General features: G+C 36.9%; 2 non-coding genes across 2 annotated transcripts; one reads left to right on the top strand and one right to left on the bottom strand.

Annotated features, from left to right (window-relative positions):
* Positions 1-11,769: 11,769 nt before the first annotated feature.
* On the bottom strand, positions 11,770-11,876 carry LOC145071674 (small nucleolar RNA R71). The gene has a single exon (XR_013690680.1). It is a non-coding gene; the product is annotated as a small nucleolar RNA R71 (small nucleolar RNA).
* A 9,893-nt stretch (positions 11,877-21,769) lies between these two features.
* On the top strand, positions 21,770-21,852 carry TRNAL-UAA (transfer RNA leucine (anticodon UAA)). The gene has a single exon. It is a non-coding gene; the product is annotated as a tRNA-Leu (tRNA).
* The last annotated feature ends 223 nt before the right edge of the window (positions 21,853-22,075 follow it).

Genomic DNA, 22,075 nt, shown 5'->3' with positions numbered 1-22,075 from the left:
GCATACTATGTTTGTCTATGATCTTTACTTTGTGAACTAAATCAATTGAACATAACTTCAATGATTCTCTTTTCACACTCCCAAATCCTTACTGCAAATGCAAGAATTCCAAATTCATGCCATTTACTGAAATCTGTTAGATTCTAAACTTATATGCATTGATCCTCTTGTAATGATTATGCACAAAGTCATAAAGACTTGACAACAAACATTACAGAGCATTCCAAAGGAGATCAACTCCTTGGAAACATCCTTCTTGCATTAAGTTTCCTTAATCTTACACAGATACAAAATTCTAACTTTGAAACATTTCCAGATTCCATTTTGACTATCACATCTGAACAAGAGTTGCCTCCTTACAGATTATGTCAATATGGTCCTTCCAGAATTATCACTATACTTCCAGCTGTCCTTGAGCAACCAATCTTTGGTAAACCTTAGATTGTCCTCGACAACTGTTTAATCCTTTTTAGTCACATCCAGTTCTAAACCTTTTCCCTTTTTAATGCCCTAGGCATTTGGAAAATTTTAGAAAGGATGAATATAGCACATGTAATCGATCCTATATCCGAAGCATATGAGAATCGATTCATGATGTCTCACATAAAGACTAAACCAGTCTTTTGCTATAACATTTCCATTTCAATTTGCCAAGTTCTCATAATTCAGATTATGAAAAGGGATGTCGTAATCATAATCGAATTTTAGAACACAAATAATAGACTCATATACAAAATTTCCTTATGTTGAGCCATTCCAACATGAAATTCATATATATCCTTGACTAAATGATTAAAACCTCACGATCTAAGCTTATAGATTTGAGATGAAGTATAATTTCCTCTCCCTTAATTATAGCAAAACAACTCTTTCCCAATTGAAACTTTTTGTTTTCTATAATTAACACTGCTAACTTGCAATACTTATCATAATTACCATGCTCCCACTAACATGATGATTATTAGCATAACACTTATGCTCCCACTAGCTTTGACATGTACTCAGAAATCAACTGACTTCCTTACCAAAGTTCATATTTCTGATACTAGATTGTTTTGATAAAACTTTATCAAAATCATACACCTTCACTTAGATAGCACACTTGTGTGTCTAAACAATTATGAAGAGGTATGCCGTAATCATAATGGTTAGACCTTTTTGCCACTTCTCACAAGTCCAGGTTAGTGTGCCGGTAAACCACACACGCTCCACTAACGACTTTGAGAATGCAAATATCACAATTGCTATCTAGCTAAAATCTACTTAGTGAAAGTGTTTCCTCACCATCATTTTCATGAATCGGAGAGAATCCTTATGACACTTAGATTTAATGGTGTATGTGTTCTTATCCATGTGAATTTTCAAAACCATAGTCACAAGACAAGGATAATGACAGATCCAAACTCATATGGACTGAACTCAATCTTAATTTCTTGCCACCTGGCAGCTCAAGGGCCTGCCATTGCTTCCAAGTTGTTGTGCAACACATTGAGAACTCTAAGAACTCATATGCAAAGCCAAATTTAACTGGAATGGGCACAAAATATGTCAACATGATAGGTTATAAACCTCAAGTCGTGTGCTAGTGAAGAACTTCAGGTTTTATTCTTGATTAGTTCTTGAGACTTTCAAGACCTTTAAGACTCCCACTGTCCTCTTGACCTATAAGACTTTCTTGTCAGTTATTCAAGAGATAGTGTGGATTCTAACCAAGACAAATACTTCACACAATTGGCTTAAGTTGGTCTTTGTTTTATCCAAAACATCACAACTTACCAATTTCAAATGTACAAGAGTAGAAAACTTTTACTCTTACATTTGACAAGTGTTTTAAACCTTCTTTGAGACATGTCACTCAAGTTACAATCTTGGCGTATGACTCTAAGACTTGTATTGGAACGAAGTATGACTCATCTTCTTGATTTAACCACTTCAACAATTCAAGTTCCTCTTCTTAGTCATAAGAATGCACCAAGATTTTCCTTAGAGAACTAATTTTGATATGGTTTCTTAATCATTAAGATGATCACAAAACTGATACTAAAGTACTCTCCCATCTTTTCAGATATGAGAAACTTTATCCTTCTACCTAATTTGGTTCTTCTTATTTGCCCTGCCATACATTGGAACCTTTTCCAATGTCTCAGAGTTACACTTAAGCTTGTAAGTATAATCATATTTACTGAGCTTTAGTAAACTATGACGAATAGTCTTATCAATCTTTTGTGGTGGACTTGACCAGTGCACAAGAATGTGTACTCGATCCCTTAGTCCTTTACTTGACTCACACATCCATGTGAACAAGTAATTAGTCTTAATTTTTTTAATACTTGAAAGTTCTCATTCATCATGCTATACAACTTGCATGATTCCAAGTTCCGGTCCAATTAAAACTTGGGTGATGAGAATCTTTCCTTATTTGGTAAATCTAGACATTACCACAAATGAAAGAATCAATTTCATATTTCCACTCTTGCTCTTAATGGAATCATATAAGCAACAATTTTTCCTCAAATGCTATTGTAAGGATATTTTAAAATAAATAAAATCTAAAATTTCCTTTTATTTTTAAAACTTTGCGGAAAAACTTATCCTCACAATCCATATGAAAACTTGTTGTTATCTATTCCTAAGCAATATCTCATAACTCCTAAGAAGTGGCTCAAGAATCCGATCTTCAACTATGCGATAGAAATCCATCTACGCGATTAGATTCAGCATATTATTTCTTTAAGTTTCTTCACTTTTCTTTGATTCTTAAAACATCACCATGTGACCCAGTCACATCATGTATCAAGAATCTTAGAATAGAAACTTTACAGATTTAGATAGTGGACTTTACCTGAAGTAGAGTCAAACTTATTGACTTTAACATCCTTAGGTAAATTTTGGCAGCTTCGCAACCAATGCCCCTTTCTTTGGCAATATAAACATATGGACCCTTTAATACAGGTACACGGGACTATCACAAACTTAGCTTTTCTCTTTACCATTTGGTCAACCGAGTTGACTATGGCCGATCCCTCTCCATTGGGAAGAGAATGCTTTCCTGGATTTCCTGTGTCACTATTGTCAATGTCCATCAAGTTTTAAGGAAGTTGATCTTAAAAAATAGATAAGATCATTAAGGGGCTTGTCATAGTCTGTTTCATAGGTGTCCCAAAGGAACTCACTATGTGACTTAGAAAGTGATTGAACCATCAACTTTCTCAAGACTTTGACACCCAACTCTCCCGGCTTGTCAATATGTGACTACATCTCCAAGATGTGAACACACCTAGACCTTGCCTTGACAATAGGGCTTGAGTGACCTTACACTTTTCAAGAACTTGTAGGTTGGGGAGAATAATTGGAGGAGGTGAAAGAAGTATGATTTCCAAGGGACATCATCCTCATTTAGGAAAGCTTGTTTCAAGAGATTTGGGAAGATCATAAATGTCTAAACCAGACATGTTTTTGGGAGATATTCAAGATAGTTGATCTTAAGTCCTTAATATGACACCCAATATGAAATATTAAGGCTAGGACCCAACAACCTATTTTATAACTTAGAAGAGGTATGCCGTAATCCAAGCTATAAAATATTTGAAGGTAGGTGAATGACGATTCACCAATTTCCACCAAGATAAACGAAATGTATTATTAGGTTTTAATTGGATTTGAAACTCCTAGATCTTTTGAGATTCATTGAACTGTTCAAAGGCATGTTTCAATCTCGAGTGTGCCCTTCAGGTTTTGTGACTGGGATGCCGAGGATCACAAAACAAGGTGTGAATAACCATACCAATTCACTTGGTACCCTTAATATTATCACCCAATCAATGTGATGGTTAACCACACACGCTCCATTGATCTATGACAAACATTAAGTCACCCTTCGTGATCCTTACTAGTCCAAGTTAGTGTGCCGGTTAACCACACACGCTCCACCAACGACTTGGTAAGGTACAAAGTGTGAATTCCATGGGCTAGCACCATATTCACATTTTCCTAAGTAACTAAGATTGGGAATTATTAAGAGTTTAGTTACTTAGTATTTATCATTAATACTTTTAATGAAGGGAGAATTATAGTCTTGTCAAACCCGTTCGGCTAACGACCCTCCACCAGTCAAGCAAGCGGTGGGTGAGAGTGGAAACCCATTAAGTTGCCATTTTATAGGCAACAACCTTATAAGGGTTGAATTTTAACTCTTTAAAATTCTAAGGGCTAACTTGGAATTAAAGTATTCATAAGTGAAAACTTTACAAATTCCAAAACTTGAGGGCAAGTTTTGAAACTATTCAAAACTAATTAATTCCATAACTTATGTGTTTAAGGTAGTTTTAATCCAAAAACTCTTCAAGTTCCATAACTTGAGGACAAGTTATGGAAGACTTTAAACTAATAAAAGAATTAACTTTTCTTTATTTTATAACTTATGGAATTAATTAAGGTTACACTTTATTTATTTATTTATTAATGAAGTGACTCTTGAACCTCCATAACTTAAGGACAAGACTCTTCATCTTTTGTAACCTTTGCCAACTTTTATGAGTTTTATGAAACTTAAATGTGACTTTTCATATAACTTGAGGACAAGTTACAAAAACACATTTTAGAATCAACTCTTAGATTAATTTGGATTGAAAACAACTATTTCACTCAACTTTTCTATTAATCTAAGCAACTCATAAGAACAAGATAATTCAAATCAAACTTTTCCATGTAATTAGAGTAACACTTTAAACTAATACAAAACATGAATCTATTGACAATTATCTTTAAAATTGGATTAGCATGAACATTACCACATCAAAAACAAGTTTATAAGTCCAAAACATCTTTGGGTAATGTTCCTAGTCCAATTCCAGCCAAAAAAGTCGAGTTTATGCTGTCTGGGGGTCCAACTCGTCGAGTGCATGAACCAACTCAACGAGTTGGATAGAATTCATCACTTTTTAGGCATGTACTCGCCGAGTTTGATGATCAGACAGTAAGAAATTCGATTTTTTAAGCAGTTTTGCAAGTATAACAAGAAAACAAGCCTAGGCTCTGATACCACTGTTGGGTTTTGAGCATTCTAACACTCCTAAGTGTACATGCAACCCTAAATACCTTGGATCTATGTTTTCTCTATTATACATACAAATAAGAACATCCAAGGTATAATCCTAATCTAGCATACAAAACAATGAGTGTAACAAGCTAGAATACATACCTCTTTGATGTAGAAAGTCTTCATGAAGCTTGAGTGCCTAGCCCCAATAGTGTGGAAGCCTCAAATGGAATCACAATCACCAAAACACCTAGAATAACTTGAGAGAATTCTACAACTCATGAAATCGGCTAGCCCTTTCTTACTCTCACTCTAGTGGCCGATTTGGTCAAGAATAAGATGCTTATATAGTTAGGGTTACACCATGTAAGCCCTAATTAACATGGCCTTTCATTTCCATGATCCATGGGTACAAATACACCATGGAGCATCCATGGACCATCCTATGGATTTTAGCCCAACTTGATTATCCATGGAGCATTAGCCCACTATACAAGTATGGATGATTTACACAATCAACCCATATATTTAATTAGTCTTCTTTTGATCACTTAATTAATCCTAGATTAATTATTGATCAATACTAATTAAATAATCTTATTATTCTTATTATTAATATACTAGAACTTATAATATATTAATAACCATAAGTGTCTTATTTCTCTCATTATAGTCTATCCAAGTGCATGATGGTATGCAACCCAAATGGACCATGCCGGGTCGGGTCAAGTCTTACCAATTATAGTTATGGACTTATACATTAATCCAACAGACTCATCATAGAGCGAACCATTTCCAATAAGATTTGATTACGCTTTTCTGCCACACCATTCAACTGCGGTGTCCTAGGAGGCGTCAATTGTGAAACTATTCCACACTCCTTGAGATAATCGTGGAATTCAAGACTTAGGTACTCTCCTCCTCGATCGGATCGAAACATCTTGATTTTCCTACCCAATTGATTCTCCACTTCATTCTTGAACTCTTTGAACTTTTCAAAAGTTTCTGACTTTTGCTTGATTAAGTAGATATACCCATATCTACCATAGTCATCGGTAAAAGTCACATAGAAGCGGTTCCCATCCTTCGTGGTTGATCTAAACGGTCCACATACATCGGTATGTATTAGGTCCAATAGACCCTCACCCCTTTCACACGTACTCGTGAAGGGTGATTTAGTCATCTTTCCAAGAAAACAAGACTCGCACGTGTCATCTTCCCTAAGGTCGAATGACTCCAACACTCCATCCTTTTGGAGTTGGGCTATGCGTTTCTTGTTGACATGTCCAAGACGACAATGCCACAAGGATGCTTTATCCATACTAGTGGAAGAATCTATGTTTAAAACATCATTTCCTAAGTTATCAACAATCATAACAGTTTCATAAATTCCATTACATGCTATAGCTTCAAAGTAAAAGACACCATTTAGATAAGCCAAAATAGAACCATTCTCATTATTAAAAGAAAATCTAAAACCTTGTCTATATAAACCATGAAATGAAATGATGTTTCTAGCCATTTCTGGCGAATAGCAACAATTGTTCAAATCTAAACATAAATTATTCCTAAGCACTAAAGAATACACTCCAATCTTGGTCACAGGCGACGATCTTTTGTTCCCCATGATTAGATTGATCCTTCCTTGCTCCACATCCCTACTTCTTCTTAGTCCCTACACATTAGAACAAATGTGATAACCACAACCGGTGTCAAGAACCCAAGAAATAGCATGATTAGAATCGTTAGATTTAATTGTGTATATACCTGTGAAAGACGGCTTGATCTTTCCTTCCTTGATGGCTTGCAGGTACTCTGGGCAGCTTCTCTTCCAATGTCCTATCTTATGGCAGTGGTGGCACTCTGCCTCCTTTGGTTTAGGGCAAGGCTTAGCGGGATAAACTTTGGTCCCACTAGAAGAGGCACCATCTCAGGCTTTAACCTTGCGATAGTTCTTAGACGAGGCCTTCCTATTCTTTCCCTTTCCTTGACCAATAGCCAAGACAGGAGCAGCGGGTGGATTGGGAGTTGGTGCAACAGACTAGTCTTTGAAGTTGCTCTCATCGACCCTCAAAAGACCTTGGAGTTTGCTTAGGGTGACCACCTCTTTATTCATGTGGTAGGTCATTCTAAATTGATTGTACATCGGAGGCAAAGAGTGAAGCACCATGTCGATCGCCATGTCTTCCCCAAAGTCAACATTTAACTTGCGAAGGCGGTTGACATACCTTTGCATCTTTTGCAGGTGCACGGTAAGAGATTCTCCATGACCCATCTTAGCGGAAATCATGTTAGTGAAAATCTCATAACGCTCTTGTCTCGCGTTTTGGTGGTATCTCTCCAATAAGTCTTGATGCATCTCGTACGGGTACATGTCCTCATAGGACTTTTGGAGTTCGGAGTTCATGGTGGCTATCATGATGCAATGTACCTTCGTTGCATCGCGCTCGTGAGTTTCAAAAGCGGTCATTTCAGCCGGAGTAGCGATTTCAGGGTTGATCTTCTCGAGCTTCTCATCGAGGACATACTCCTTATCCTCATAGCGAGCAATGGTGTGAATGTATCTTATCCATTCGCTAAAGTTCGTTCCATCGAAAGTGACCTTTTGGAAAAGGCTCATCAATGTGAAAGAACTAGCAGCAGCATTGTTAGCGTTCGACATCTACAAATAGAAAGGACAAAGATAGATTAGAATATGAATCCCTAATTATCACCCAATAAGAAAAATTAGGGCTAGGATCCAACAACAATATTTACATATTAGAAAAGGGATTCCGTAATCTAACATGCAAATAAATTGAAGGTAAGTGAATGACGATTCACTAATTCTCCACCATAAAAACCTAACTATAAGTCCTAAATTTATTGAGAATTCCTAGGTACGGATGAGATTCATTGAAACTATTCAATGGCATGTTTAAATCTCGATATGCCCCTCTTGTTTGTGACTGGGATACCGAGGATCACAAAGCGGGTGTGAATTACCATGCAAATTCACATGGTGCCTTCATTGTAACGATCACCTATTCGATGTGCCGGTAAACCACACACGCTCCATCGAACTATGATAAACAATGAATCACCCTTTGCCACCTTTGCTTAGAACCAATTAGTGTGCCGGTAAACCACACACGCTCCACTAACTTCTTAGCAATGGTGCAAAGTGTAATTTCATGGGATTGCATCAATTCACTTTTCCTGAAGTAACTAAGATTGGGAAATTTTTATAAAAATGTGTAGTTACTTTGTATTACTTATTATACTTTTAATGAGAGGATGAGGTTGCCCTATCCTACCCGTTCGGCTAACGACCCTCCACCGATCAAGCAAGCGGTGGGTGTGAGTGTACACCCATTAAGCGCCATTTTATAGGCCGCAACCTTATACCCACTTTATAGATCGGCTTCGTGAATGAGGCCTACTAACGGTAAGACTAGCATTTTAGTTATACATACATATATATATATATATATATATATATATATATATATATATTATATTCTTGTAATATTATATTAGTATAGGGTTGTATTTTAAACCTTTTAAAATCTAGGGTTTGAAATTTAAATTGTCTAAATTAAAACTTTTAATCATAAAATATAAAACATGGAGGATCAAATAACAAATAATTTTAATTAACAATTAATTCCCTAATTATCTATATTTGATTTATTTAAGATTTCATGCAAGATAATTACCAAATTAATCAAAATAATAAATTAATTATCATATAAGGAAATTAAATATTTTATCATTTGATAAATATCTTTAATTAGATCAAGATTATATTCATATATATCAAAAAATCGGATTAGGGTTGATCTAATATGATTAAGGTAAGTTTCCATAAGATAATCATGAAGAAATCCCGAATCTGGCCATTCCTGACGCTTGGACTCGCCGAGTGCACCAAGGGACTCGCCGAGTCAGGCCAACTCGCCGAGTCCACTATGGAACTCGCCGAGTCCATGACTCAGAAACACAAAAATCAAACTTTGCAGTTAAGTTTCAAACAAACAAGCAACAATTTAATAGAAACCAAGCTAGGCTTTGATACCACTGATGGGTTTTAGCCATAAGAACTTTCCTATGTGCGCATGCAAAACCCTAATGCTTGGATCTAGCTTTCTAATTAAACATGCTTTGAATCCAAGACTTCTAATGACTAATTATGTATAAGAACAATACTAAATCAGATCTAGAATCATACCTTTGAATCTCTTGTTTGATCTTATTGTCTTGGAGCTCTAGAGTCACAATTGTCACTCCCCTAATGGCTTACAAACACCAAATAGCAAGGAGGATGATTTGGGAGAGAGGAGAGGGGAGGAAATCGGCCAGGGGTTTTCTATTCTCAATGAGGTTCCGATTTCCCTTTGCCATAGGGTCTATTTATACTTGTAGACTCCTTAAGGGTTACAGCTTAAACCCTAGTTGGATAATCTTCTCTTAAAGCTATCCAAATCCATTCCTTATATAGCCTTGGACGATTTTAAGCTATCCCTAGCTTCTAGAATTCGTCCAACCCCTATCCAATATGGATTTACAGTCTAAAGTTTAACTATCAAACAATTGACAGTTTATACCCTCTTATTTAATTAATCTCTTTAAGTCACCAAATTAATACCAATTAATTTACGACTTATATTAATCAAATAACAATATTATTATTCTTCATATTATTCTCATAATATATTAATAATATTTAATCTCTCTTAATAAATCATCCTATCAAGTTGCTATGGTGAAGGCAACCCAAAAGGACCATGCACAACCGGGTCAAATATTTGCCTAATATAGTTGCAGCCTTAGACAGTATTCCAACAGATACAACCTAGAATTCAATTTCGAAGGAGCTTTGAGGCAAATTCTCATCATTCTACTTAATATTTTGTTTTCCATTATAGCTAGACAATTAGAATTCGTTTTATTACTGTTAATTACCTCAATCATGAGCTAAAACTCTTAAACTTCTGTTTGGGGATACAATATTGATACTATGGTTTGATTTATGGTAGGATTAATTCAATGTTGGTGATTTTGTTGATTTTAGCTTGTTAAAGAACCTTGTGTGTGAAGAATAACTATTTTCTATTAATAGGAAGATAATTAAATAGTATGAACATCTATTAATTGTCAACTTCATATGCTTATGTGACCACTTCATCATATGACTAGGATTAATGAACATGAAACTAGAATTAATAAGAAAAATGGGTAAATTCATGTATGAACTTGTGTGATGACCATCAACAAGAAGTTAACTAAAGGATCAAATTAGTTAGCTATTACAAGTCTAAATTAACCCGAATAAATAATCTAGTGAATTAAATTAAATTAGACAACTGATCACTGTTTGAGTTAGTTTGTTCTCTAAGGATTAGTGCAGCGAACGTGAATCTAATCACTTGAATCGGTAACCAATAGAATAATTAATCCATTGCACTATTACCATAATATCAACCATAGGATCAATTGAGTTGAACTAAACAAAAGTCCTTCCCATTATTGAATTTAGTTAAATCTTTGCTTTTCTAGTTTTTGGTTTAAGTGATAGTTAGTAAGTTTCTGGTCTTGTAAAACTAGAGAAAACCCCTACTTATTAATTAATTTAGATAAAATTAGTCTTTAGTTTTAATTTACCGTTCCCTGTGTTCGATACTCTACTTATTTAGCTATACCACAATTGATAGGTCCACTGCCTTTATGTCTTCATTTTCTAATTAAAAAGTAGGTTTAAAACTAAGTGAGTTTACACACATCAAGTTTTTGGCGCCGTTGTCGGGGAACGGTTCTAAATTAGCATTAATTTCTATTTTCATCGATCCTTTGTGTAAGATTTGTCTTACACAAAGTTAATTCATAGGTAATTTAGTAATTAGTATAAGTTTTAATAAAAATCCGTTTTAATAAGTAATTAAGAAGTTTTTCTGTTTTTGCCTTGAACTCGCCGAGTGCACTCGTGACAACTTGGCGAGTCCATCGTTGTTCACAGTTTTAATTTTTATTTTATTTTTGTTCTTTTTACGCGTTTTTCTTGTTTTGTTTACAGTTGTTTCATGACCCGAGGATCTGATACACCTCTGGTCCCTCCTCTCGAAGACCCGGAATCTGCACTAAGGAGGAGCAAAGGAAAAGTCGTTGGAGAATCCATTTCTTCAAAGAATTCGCCACTAAAGAACCTCAAGTCCGTTTTCAGCAAGAAGAAGAGCAGCAAATCAGGAGCATCCAGAGCCTCTTTGACAATCGAAGACCCGATTAAAGAAGACACCGAGTACGAGACCGAGGAAGAAGAACAAACTACATACGAGCACGAATCCGATTTTGAGGACGATTTAGCTATCACTATGGCTAATATCGATGAAGTCCCCATGGGGGAATGGAAGAAGAGGATGCGCGATGACACTGGCCCGGGACTTGTGCAGCCCGTAATTCCCGCAACTGCTACTTTTGAGCTTAAGGGTCATATCCTCGCTCAACTCAAGGAGATTCCTTTCTATGGAAAAGACCACGAAGATGCCTACAAGCACTTATATGAAGTAAATGATGTGGTTGGCTATTTCAATGTACCAAATGTGCCACGCGATACCCAGCTACTTCGTATGCTTCCAGTCACATTCAAGGGTGCTGCAAAGGATTGGCTCAAGTCACTTCCTCCCGGGTCGGTCACCACATGGGCTAAGATGAAAGAGGAGTTCATAGACCACTTTTGTCTTCCTTCCAAAATAGCCAAGTTGAAGAAAGCCATTGCCAACTTCGAGCAACAACCCGGAGAGTCTCTTTATGAGGCGTGGGAAAGGTACAAAGGTCTTCTCAGAAATTGCCCACACCATGACCTTAATAGCCAACAAGAGGTCTCCATCTTCTACGATGGAGTCAATGTCACCACAAGGCAATTGCTGGACTCGCAAGGCACACTCACAAAGAAGGCACCCCCAGTAATCAAGGAATTAATTGAAGAATTCTCTAAGCATTCTAGAGAATACCACAACCCAAGAAATGAAGTAAGTCGGGGGGTAGTGAACTCGGCCAATGATGGCATGGCGGCGATGATGGCTAAGCTCGATAGTTTAGATAGAAGGATGACAAAAATGGATCAAACAATCCATGCTATTCGAGTTGGATGCGAGAACTGTAGAGGGCCTCATCTCACGAAGGATTGTGACTTGGATGAAAATGGAAACAAGAAAGCTCAAGTGTTCTACTCAAGCGGCCATCGATACGACGAGAATTGGCGGAAACCAAAGAAGGAATGGCTCCCGTATGAGAATACAAAAAGGTGAAGGAGGAGAAATACAAGCAGAAAGAGAGGGGTTTTATCAAAAGGAAGAACCGGTTATGGAAAAGAAGGCCGATTTAGAAGAAATGTTCACTAGATTTATAGCCGCGTCTGCAAAAAGACACAATGATCATGATGCTGCAATACAAGAGACCAGAAATATGCTAAGGAATCAGCAAGCATCTATTCTCAACATTGAGAAATAGCTAGGACAACTTGCACATAAAGTGAACGAGAGGAGACCAGGTCAACTTCCAAGTAAAACCGAGAATAATCTGAGAATGGATAATGTGAATGTTGTGACCTCCAGCTATGGAGAAATTTTCACCCCTGCACAGAAGACCTCCAAGGTGCATACAGAAAAGACAGAAGAGTCGGGTCCAGCTAAACCCAACCAGACTCGCCGAGTCCCTCTAATGGACTCAACGAGTCCATGCCCTGATGACAAATTTGTTGTTTCCTTAAGGCCTTACAACCCTCCTCTACCATTCCCAATCAGAGCCATACCTGCTGAAAAGGTTAAAGCATACAGAGCTTTCATGGAGCATGTTAGAGCCCTTCAAGTCAACATTCCATTTGTGGAAACAATGCTTCAAACACCCAAGTATTTTAACTTGCTAAAGGGCCTCTTTGTTGCTAGAAAAGATTTAGCTGAAGTCGCGGAGATAGTATTGAGTGAGCTACCCAAAAAGAAGGCAGATCCGGGAAGTATCATAATTCCATGTCAATTTGGAAATGTACTTGCTACTCAAGCGTTGACCGATTTGGGTGCAAGTATTAACTTAATGCCTTTTTCTTTCTTCAAGAAGCTGAATTTACCAGAGCCAAGGCCTGTGAATATGAAGATCCATTTAGCGGATAAGAAGATTATTTGTCCAAGAGGTGTTTGTGAAGATCTCCTCATTAAGGTCGATAAATTTATATTCCCCGTGGACTTTGTGGTACTTGATATGGAAGAAGACCCCGAAATTCCAATTATTTTGGGGAGATCATTTTTGAATACCGCATGCACATTGATAGATGTATGCGAGTCCACACTAACATTGAGGGTAGGAGATGAGTCATCAGTGTTTAAAGCTCTACCAGAGATTAAGCAAGAAGAAGGAAGAAAAGAGGAAGTCTCATTCATTAATTTGGATGATGAAATACTACAAAAAGAACTTGCACTCTTGCAAGAGGAAGATCCAAGTAATTTTTTGCTATCTTCTGGAGGAATTGATGATGTTGACAAAGACTTGGAGGAGACAGAGAAGCTGCTGACAGGGACCGATTCAGAAAACACAGTGGGATGTGAGGAATACGCTCCGACTCGCCGAGTCGCTTTCATGGACTCGATGAGTCCATTCGAAAATCTCAGCAACCTGGACGATTTTAATCTGCTTGTTACCAGCTCCCTGCATGTTCTGTACATGAAGATTTTGCCTAATTCTTTAGAAGATCAAGCAACAGAAGGAGGAATGGATGTTGATTTTCAACACGTTCATGTAGCATGCCTCGATACAATAATGCAAGATGATGAAGACAATCCACTTGAAGAGGAGGCAAGCATTGGAGAAGAGGAAAATGAAAGGGTTAGGAGAGATGATGCTGATCACCCATTTATTACCAAACCTCGAGCCCGAGTTTTCACCAACTATGAAGTAATGAAATTTAAAGAAAAAGGAGTGCAAAAGAGGGTGCAAGAGAGTGGGGTAAAGAAGAAGAAGATTAGGAAAAGGGAAATTCATGCTGCTGAAGATGATGCTATAAGGAAAAAGAGAGAATAATTAAGACGGCTTACAAGAAGAATATACACGCTTACAAGACAAAGTATAAACCGCAAAAGATTAGGTGTGCATTCCCGATGCAGGAAAATGAAGAAACGTAGATGGGAAGGAGTCCAACTAACGACTCCTTAAAAAGAAGCGCTTGGCAGGAGGCAACCCGTTATTAGAGTTTGCTTTCTTTTATCTTTCTTGTTTTAGTTTTGTTTGATTTTCGTTTTTAGGATTTTATTCTAGTCTTCTAAATCATCAGACATGACTGCTTGAGAGTGCGTATGGACTAAGTGTGGGGTGGAATGATTTTTTTTATGACAAAATGATATAATTTTTGAATTGTTTGCAATTGACTCGCCGAGTCTGACCAGGACTCAACGAGTCTCTTTAGATCCCAGATAAGTTTTAATTCGCGACCAGACTCGCCGAGTCTGACCCTGACTCGACGAGTCGATTTTATTTACAGAAAAATTTAATAATTTTTACATCCAATAAAACGAGGGTTTTTAACCCTAATGAGATCATATTCCCCCCTTACTCGATGTGTGCCTCCCTTGTTTTCTCTCTCAAGCATTCATCAAGTTCTACACTCTTTCTTCAAAATTCTTGAATTCTATCAACAAAGGTACTTAATTTCTTCCATATTTTGTTAAAGTCATGATTTTTAGATGATTTAGGGTGTCAATTTCATAGAATACCCGATTTTGAAGTTTAGTGAATTTTTAGGGTTTTGATTTAGTATTAATTGTGTTGTTTTGGATGGTTATTCTTACTCTAATACATCTTAGGAACATCCATGGACAAAACCCTTGAAAAAACTTCAAGTTTTATGGTCGAATTTCGATTGACCCGTCGACTGACTCGCGCAGTTCATACAACTCTCCGAGTCATTCATGGACTCGACGAGTCCAGTCGGGGACCCAGATGGAATCTGTTTTGATGATTTTCTGTGTTTTCTGGGTTGTTTGTTCTTTGTTTTGCAGGGACCATGTTTTCAAGAGGGCAGAGCTCAAGTGGACACCAAGGAGATTTTCCTTGGTTGAATTTCCCTCCGATTGAATCTGCTTCAACAATGACACGTTGGAAGAAGAAGCTGGTTGAGGTCAGGAAGAAGGAGGTTTATGTACCTAATAGGGTTGATTGGGATTTGTTGAAGAATGTCCGGTATGAAGAATATTTGGCGCCTTACCTTTTGAAGGAATTTACTTACGATGGGGAGACGATTATTTGTGATGGATGGAGCTGGGTTTTCAGAATTCAAGAGCCAGTGTATCGAGAACTCTGCTGGGAATTTTTCCCCATGGTGTCTTTCCGAGGAGGAGATGATTGCTACCACCCCGCGAGTTTTAGTTTTTGTCTTGGGGACGAATTCCATCAATGTTCGGTCATTGATCTTGCATGCCGGTTAGGGATTTACGACCGACCATTGGTCACTACTGCTATCTTTCGCACCTTCTTGGAACAATCTCATAAGGTGTTCCCCGATGGTGTTACAAGTACGGGTTGGTGGAACACAATCGCCAACAGATTATATATTCCGAAGTCGGCTCAAGAAGGGAGCATTAGGTCACCCACACACCGTCTCATACACCGCCTTATCTCCACTATGATCAATCAAAGGAAGGACGACGACAAGGTTTCTAACCTTGACATATTTTATCTTTGGAGTATCATCACGCCCGACACCTTCTGCAACATTCCATGGTGTTTGGCCTCTTATTTGTCGGAGGGCACGATCAAGGATCGCAAAACCTCCAAAATTAATGGTGGCATGTTCGTGACCCGGCTAGCCAACTCATATGGGTTGATGACCCGCGGTGCATGGAACTTGATGACGATGATTCCTGCCCCTCCCTTTAATCCTATTCTTTTTCGGAGGGCACGAATTATTGAAGATTATGGCGGTGGTCATTATGCTATCCCGCATGATGATCCGGTGGTTGGTCCTGAGGCACCGGGAAGGAGGGTTAGATCGAGACGAGAGTGGGAAGTGGAGGAGGAACCGTCAGTGATTTCGGTGGACAATGATGAAGTACCAATAGATTGGTACAATATTGAGATGAGGCGGTTACAAGACCAAATGGTAAGGGGTATTAATTTTAGCAATGAATCCCACATGCGGCTTTTTGACCATTTCAATATTCCACACATTGATGGGGGTAACTTCCCCTACATACCATCTTAGGATGAGATCATTAATGCAAGGCGGAGTGGAGCTGGTGGAAGCGGGGATGCGCATGGCCATGATGAGGAAGAAGATGATTAGTTTTTTTTATGTTTAATGGAACAATTTTCAATTTATTTTTGTTTTGTTTGGTGTGTTTGAATTTTTAGTTAAGACTTTTATTTTTATGCTTGATGTTTTATTTGCCTTGATGACTTTCAGATTTTGGATTAGGAATGCTTGCATAAAGGGTTTAGAGTTTGAGAAAGAAAGGAAAAAAAGAGTGAAAAGAAAGTCAAGAAATGGCTGAGTTTAGAGTTAAGGTGTCGAGTCCGGTCCTAAGGGACATGAGTGAATGATTCTAGAAGTTATGGGAAGTTCTTGAGATTCATCAAAAGCTGGAACAAGTGCAGAACGTGAATTTTTCCACCCAGCGATTGACTCGCCGAGTGCAATTAACGGACTCGACGAGTCACTCATTTTTATACCAAGAAGACTGTTGATTCGATGTTGTTGAACATACCACTTGACCACTTATTCTTCCCGATCAATTCCTGAAGATTTTACACTATTTTTCCTACATATTTGGAGTTGCCCACATGTGATTTGATGCCCAAGACGTGGATGAGTTGTTTCCATGTCTTAAGTCAATTGAAGATGGAGTTGAAGAAAAGAGATATCGACCTAGCAACTGCTACCCCAGGGAGTTTGTTCTAATTCTCTCTACATTTCATGTTTGTTATTTTTCATGCATAACATGCAATGAGGACATTACATAAATTAAGTGTGGGGTAGGGGGTTGATGTCGTCCTAGTAAATGTAGAATCCTAATGTCCTAATTTAGGTTAATTTAGGTTAATTTTTAAAATTTCTGCATACCAAAAATGTGACTTAGGGATTAATTTAGGAAATTTTGGTAAAAAGTAATTAGGATTCCATGTTAGAGTTATGTTGATGATTGCATGAAGACCTAAATGTTTAGTTGAGCCTATATACGTTCTAGTGCATTTATGGCTTCCTTATTCCAGTGAAATCATGGGACAAAAACATGACCTTGCTTAGCCCAAAGGATGCAATATGTTTAGCATCGTGTACCAGAAATGTATCCAGGAAAATTATTATCGTTAGCCAATAAATGTTGAAGTTGAGCGCCCTTGCTTAAGCATGTAGGATTTTGAGTGAAAGAAAGTGAGGTACATGTTGAAAAAAAAGAGAGAGAGAATTGCAAGAAAAGTTTGAAGAATTTTAGAGCAACTAAAGTGAAGATCAAAATTCCAAGAGTTCAAAAATTGAAGATACCAAAAATCAAATCAAACAAGGTGGTGAATTCACAAGAATCAAAGATCAAATTATCAAGAAAGTGAAGAATTCCAAAGAGCTCCATAGTGGTATCATAAATTTTAATTCTAGATTATGTATGCTTGGGTTGCTCAACCAAAAATACCTTGAGGATAGGAGGTTTTCTGCAGATGGATTCGGAGGGATGCATAAAATGAGCATTGTTCGGGATAAGTGGATGAATGTTTATGAGGATTGTGAGTATTTAGAGTATGGGGGTCCTTAGGAAAAAATTTAGACACAAATGCATGCATTGCGGTCTTGGCATAATGGTTGTGTTAGATTGGAGTTGTCATATGTGATTCTAATGTGTTAAAATTCAGTTTTGCTTGGGGGCAAGCAAAAGTCAAGTGTGGGGTATTTTGATATTTGCATATTTAGCTTCATAATAAGTATAGATTTTTATCATTTATTAGCTAATTTATCGCATATCATGGACAAAAGGTACTTAATAATTCTTGAATTGTGTTTTCAGTCCAAAAGTGAAGCTCGGAAGCAAAAGGAAGCAGGAGAAGCGGTTGGAGCTCGGGAATTGAACAAAGAAGAAAACCACCAAAAACAACACCTACTCGGCGAGTCCGATTGAAGAATCGAGAAGATAAAGACTCCATGACTTATCATGTATGGGAATGAAGGGATGGACTCGGCGAGTCGGCAATGGACTCGACGAGTCGTTTCGCATCTATAAAGATAACTTCTCAGATCGACATTCGATATTTTGAAACCTTTCTGGAGAAAATAGCTGCGATTGGAGAGTCAGAAGAACCCTAGAGAACGAAGATACAACCTAGAATTCAATTCCGAGGGAGATTTGAGGCAAATTCTCATCATTCTACTTAATCTTTTGTTTTCCATTATGGCTAGACAATTAGAATTCGTTTTATTGCTGTTAATTACCTATATCATGAGCTAAAACTCATAAACTTCTATTTGGGGATACAATATTGATACTATGGTTTGATTTATGGTAGGATTAATTCAATGTTGGTGATTTTGTTGATTTTAGCTTGTTAAAGAACCTTGTGTGTGAATAATAACTATTTTTCTGTCAATAGGAAGATAATTAAATAGTATGAACATCATTTAATTGTCAACCTCATATGCTTATGTGACCACTTCATCATATGACTAGGATTAATGAACATGAAGCTAGAATTAATAAGAAAAATGGGTAAATTCATGTATGAGCTCGTGGGATGACCATCAACAACAAGTTAACTAAAGGATCAAATTAGTTAGCTAATACAAGTCTAAATTAACCCGAATAAATAATCTAGTGAATTAAATTAAATTAGACAATTGATCACTGTTTGAGTTAGTTTGTTCTCTAAGAATTAGTGCAGCGAACGTGAATCTAATCACTTGAATCGGTAACCAATAGAAGAATTAATCTATTGCACTATTACCATAATATCAACCATAGGATTAATTGAGTTGAACTAAACAGAAGTCCTTCCCATTATTGAATTTAGTTAAATCTTTGCTTTTCTAGTTTTTGGTTTAAGTGATAGTTAGTAAGTTTCTAGTCTTGTAAAACTAGAGACAACCCCTACTTATTAATTAATTTAGATAAAATTAGTCTTTAGTTTTAATTTACCGTTCCCTGTGTTCGATACCCTACTTATTTAGTTATACCACAATTGATAGGTCCACTGCCTTCGTGTGTTCATTTTCTAATTAAAAAGTAGGTTTAAAACTAAGTGAGTTTACACACATCAGTGCGCGGTTGACTTTTATATCTTATAAAAATCATATCTAATTCATAAGGAGTCAGATTTCTATGAAATTTATATTTTCGGGATCAGGAAGACGTAAACTTTCGGAATATGTTATAAAAAACATAACTTTTTGCACACTTAGTTTTACAATTTATAGACAATTTAGTTGATTTTTCCTATTTAGCTTAATACGAAGCTTTATATGTTTATCATAGATTGATATATATTACATACCAAGTCTATTTTATTCGAAGTTTATCACTTTCCATAAACAACGATTAGTGACAATTATTTCAATTGTTAGAAGCTTCCATTTGTAGGGCCAATTTTTCTACCATGATTGTGGCAACCATGTTCTCACAGTTTCCCCCGTCAATGATTACGGTACAAACTTTACCCTTAGACGTGCACTTTGTTAGGAATATGTTGTTGCAGAGCCATAATGTATTGTCAATGGGTTTGGTGGGTCGGTGCTTAGAACCCTCTGAATTACTAAGGCCCAACCTTTGTCAGGATAAATGATTTCATCCACCTCCGTTTCTTCCACGTCTCATGTGTCATATGTAGGTTGTGTATCTTCGATTAGTGTTTCCTATGTAAGTGTAACCTGTTGTTGATTGGGACAATCTTGCGCAAAGTGGCCTATTCCCTGACATTTGAAGCAACGAATTAATCGGGCTGGAATGGTTTTTGGAGTAGATGGGGGTCCTCGCGAGATCTCGGTTTTTAATGGGCTTGTTTTCCTTCAACTTTCGGGTGAGAAATTGTTTGGAAAATGTGTTAAGTCGGTTTTGGAAGTGTTGACCCTAGGTGGGTCGTTTTGCTTTTGTTCTTTCCTTATCTTTCCACCATTAGTGATAAGCCACACATGTATCTAAAGGTCCAGTAAGGTTGAAGCTGTACAACATCATATATTTCGGACAATAAAGCACCTAAGAATCGGGCAATGACTTATTCTTTTTATTCATCGGCTCCACAACACATTCTCAACATATCAAATTCAGCAATAAACTCCTCAACAGTAGTGTTCCGTTGGGACGAGTTGTGATATTCTAAAAGGCCTCTTGGCAATAGTTTACTGGAAGAAATTTGGCACGCAATAATTGATTCATAAAAACAAGTAACTTAATGTCAACAATTATGCAAACTTACGTAACTAAATGTCAAATGTTCCCACCACAAATATGCATACTTACGTAACTTAATGTCCCTTCTTGTGTTTATTTTTTTTTTTCAAATGTTCCCACCACAAATATGCATACTTACGTAACTTAATGTCAACAATTTTTACCTTATAATTGTTAGGAATGTCTTTCAGGTCAAAGACACGCTCCATTGTGTTAATCCATTCAATGGAGTCATGGGTTGAGCCTTCCCTTCGAATTTAGGAATATCAAATTTCATTCCCATATTGCACACTAGGTCTATTTCATACCGCCTCTGTGGTTGTTGTCGTCTCCCAAAAGGTTTTTAACCATCACCATCACCGAAAAAACCAATGTCTAATTCGGTTTCTTCTCCTCATTCTTGTTGTTTCAATTCTAAGTCTCGGACTCGTTGTTGTAACTGTGCAATTTTCGCAACATCACGTGGATCTCATACGTTGGACTCGTTGGCTCTATCAGTGTCTTTGCGTCTCTACGGGGTTATTTTTGGTGTCCTTATTGATTGGCAGTTATTGCGATTTGTGAGCTCTAATACCAACTGATGCAGTTTCTATGACAATTCAATTGGAAAGAAAAAAAAAAACTATGGATAATTCCTAGGAAATGTACGTTTATTCAATAAAAAAACTCTCCTAACAAAGCATTTATCGTGGTCAAATAAAAACCCAAAGAAAATCCAAAAAAATATCTAACAACCAAACAAGAAAAACATTGGTTCTTTTAAAACTTAAAAACAAGATAATTATAAAAATTAAAACCCCTCTAAACATGGAATGGTCTGGGTCCATTCAATGGGTCAGATGGTCATATGCATCAATTTTTCTTGGCTAATTTTGGCTAAGGGCTATTTTTTGGCTATTAAATAATAATTCATTAAGAATATTGACTATCTTTTTTCATTTTCTCCTTTATTTATATTGTTTTTTGATATAGAAAGTTTCTTTGAAATTTGTGTATATATGTGTTGTGCGGTGCGGTGCAGTTTGAACCATAGTTTCATAATTAAAAACCGTGAATGCGTCGTATAGTGTGGTTTGACCAAATAACAAACCGCAAACTGCATCGTAAATATATAATCCACATTTGCAGTGCAATGTTGCCACTTATACTATATATGCGGTTGGTCTACACCTTAGTTGATCATTTTAGGCTAAAATAACATAGAAAATACGATCAATTGAATAGTTTGATTTGATTTTAAATTCCACTCCATAGAACTTTAAATTGAGATCGTGTCTGCTTTTCCTTTACCTCATATTCTTACTCGCTTACTATACAAATAAACATATAGAGAACTTAAACACAAGTTGCTGGTTTGCCCGAGAGGTTAAGGGGGAAGACTTAAGATCTTCTGCACATAAGTGCGCATGGGTTCGAACCCCATAGCCAGCATTTGTTTTTATCACTTTTTTCACTGCCCATTATTATCACTTGTTTATAAATATACCCTCTACGGTTTGTATTTTCCAATTAGGTCATTGTAATTTCAAAAAATTGTTCATTAAAATCGTTTAATTTCTTATTTTGGCACTAATTCAACGTTGTATCTACATCTTTTGCTTAAAAAACGTTCCATGGATTGAAAATCAAAACTATCTCGAGCCAGTATTATAAA

This window comes from Lactuca serriola, chromosome 8, assembly GCF_051521515.1.
Source record: "Lactuca serriola cultivar US96UC23 chromosome 8, Lser_US96UC23_V15, whole genome shotgun sequence".
In the NCBI taxonomy this organism is placed as follows: Eukaryota; Viridiplantae; Streptophyta; class Magnoliopsida; order Asterales; family Asteraceae; genus Lactuca; species Lactuca serriola.
Note: the sequence above shows the minus strand (reverse complement) of the source record. Positions and strands in the feature narration are given on the sequence as shown.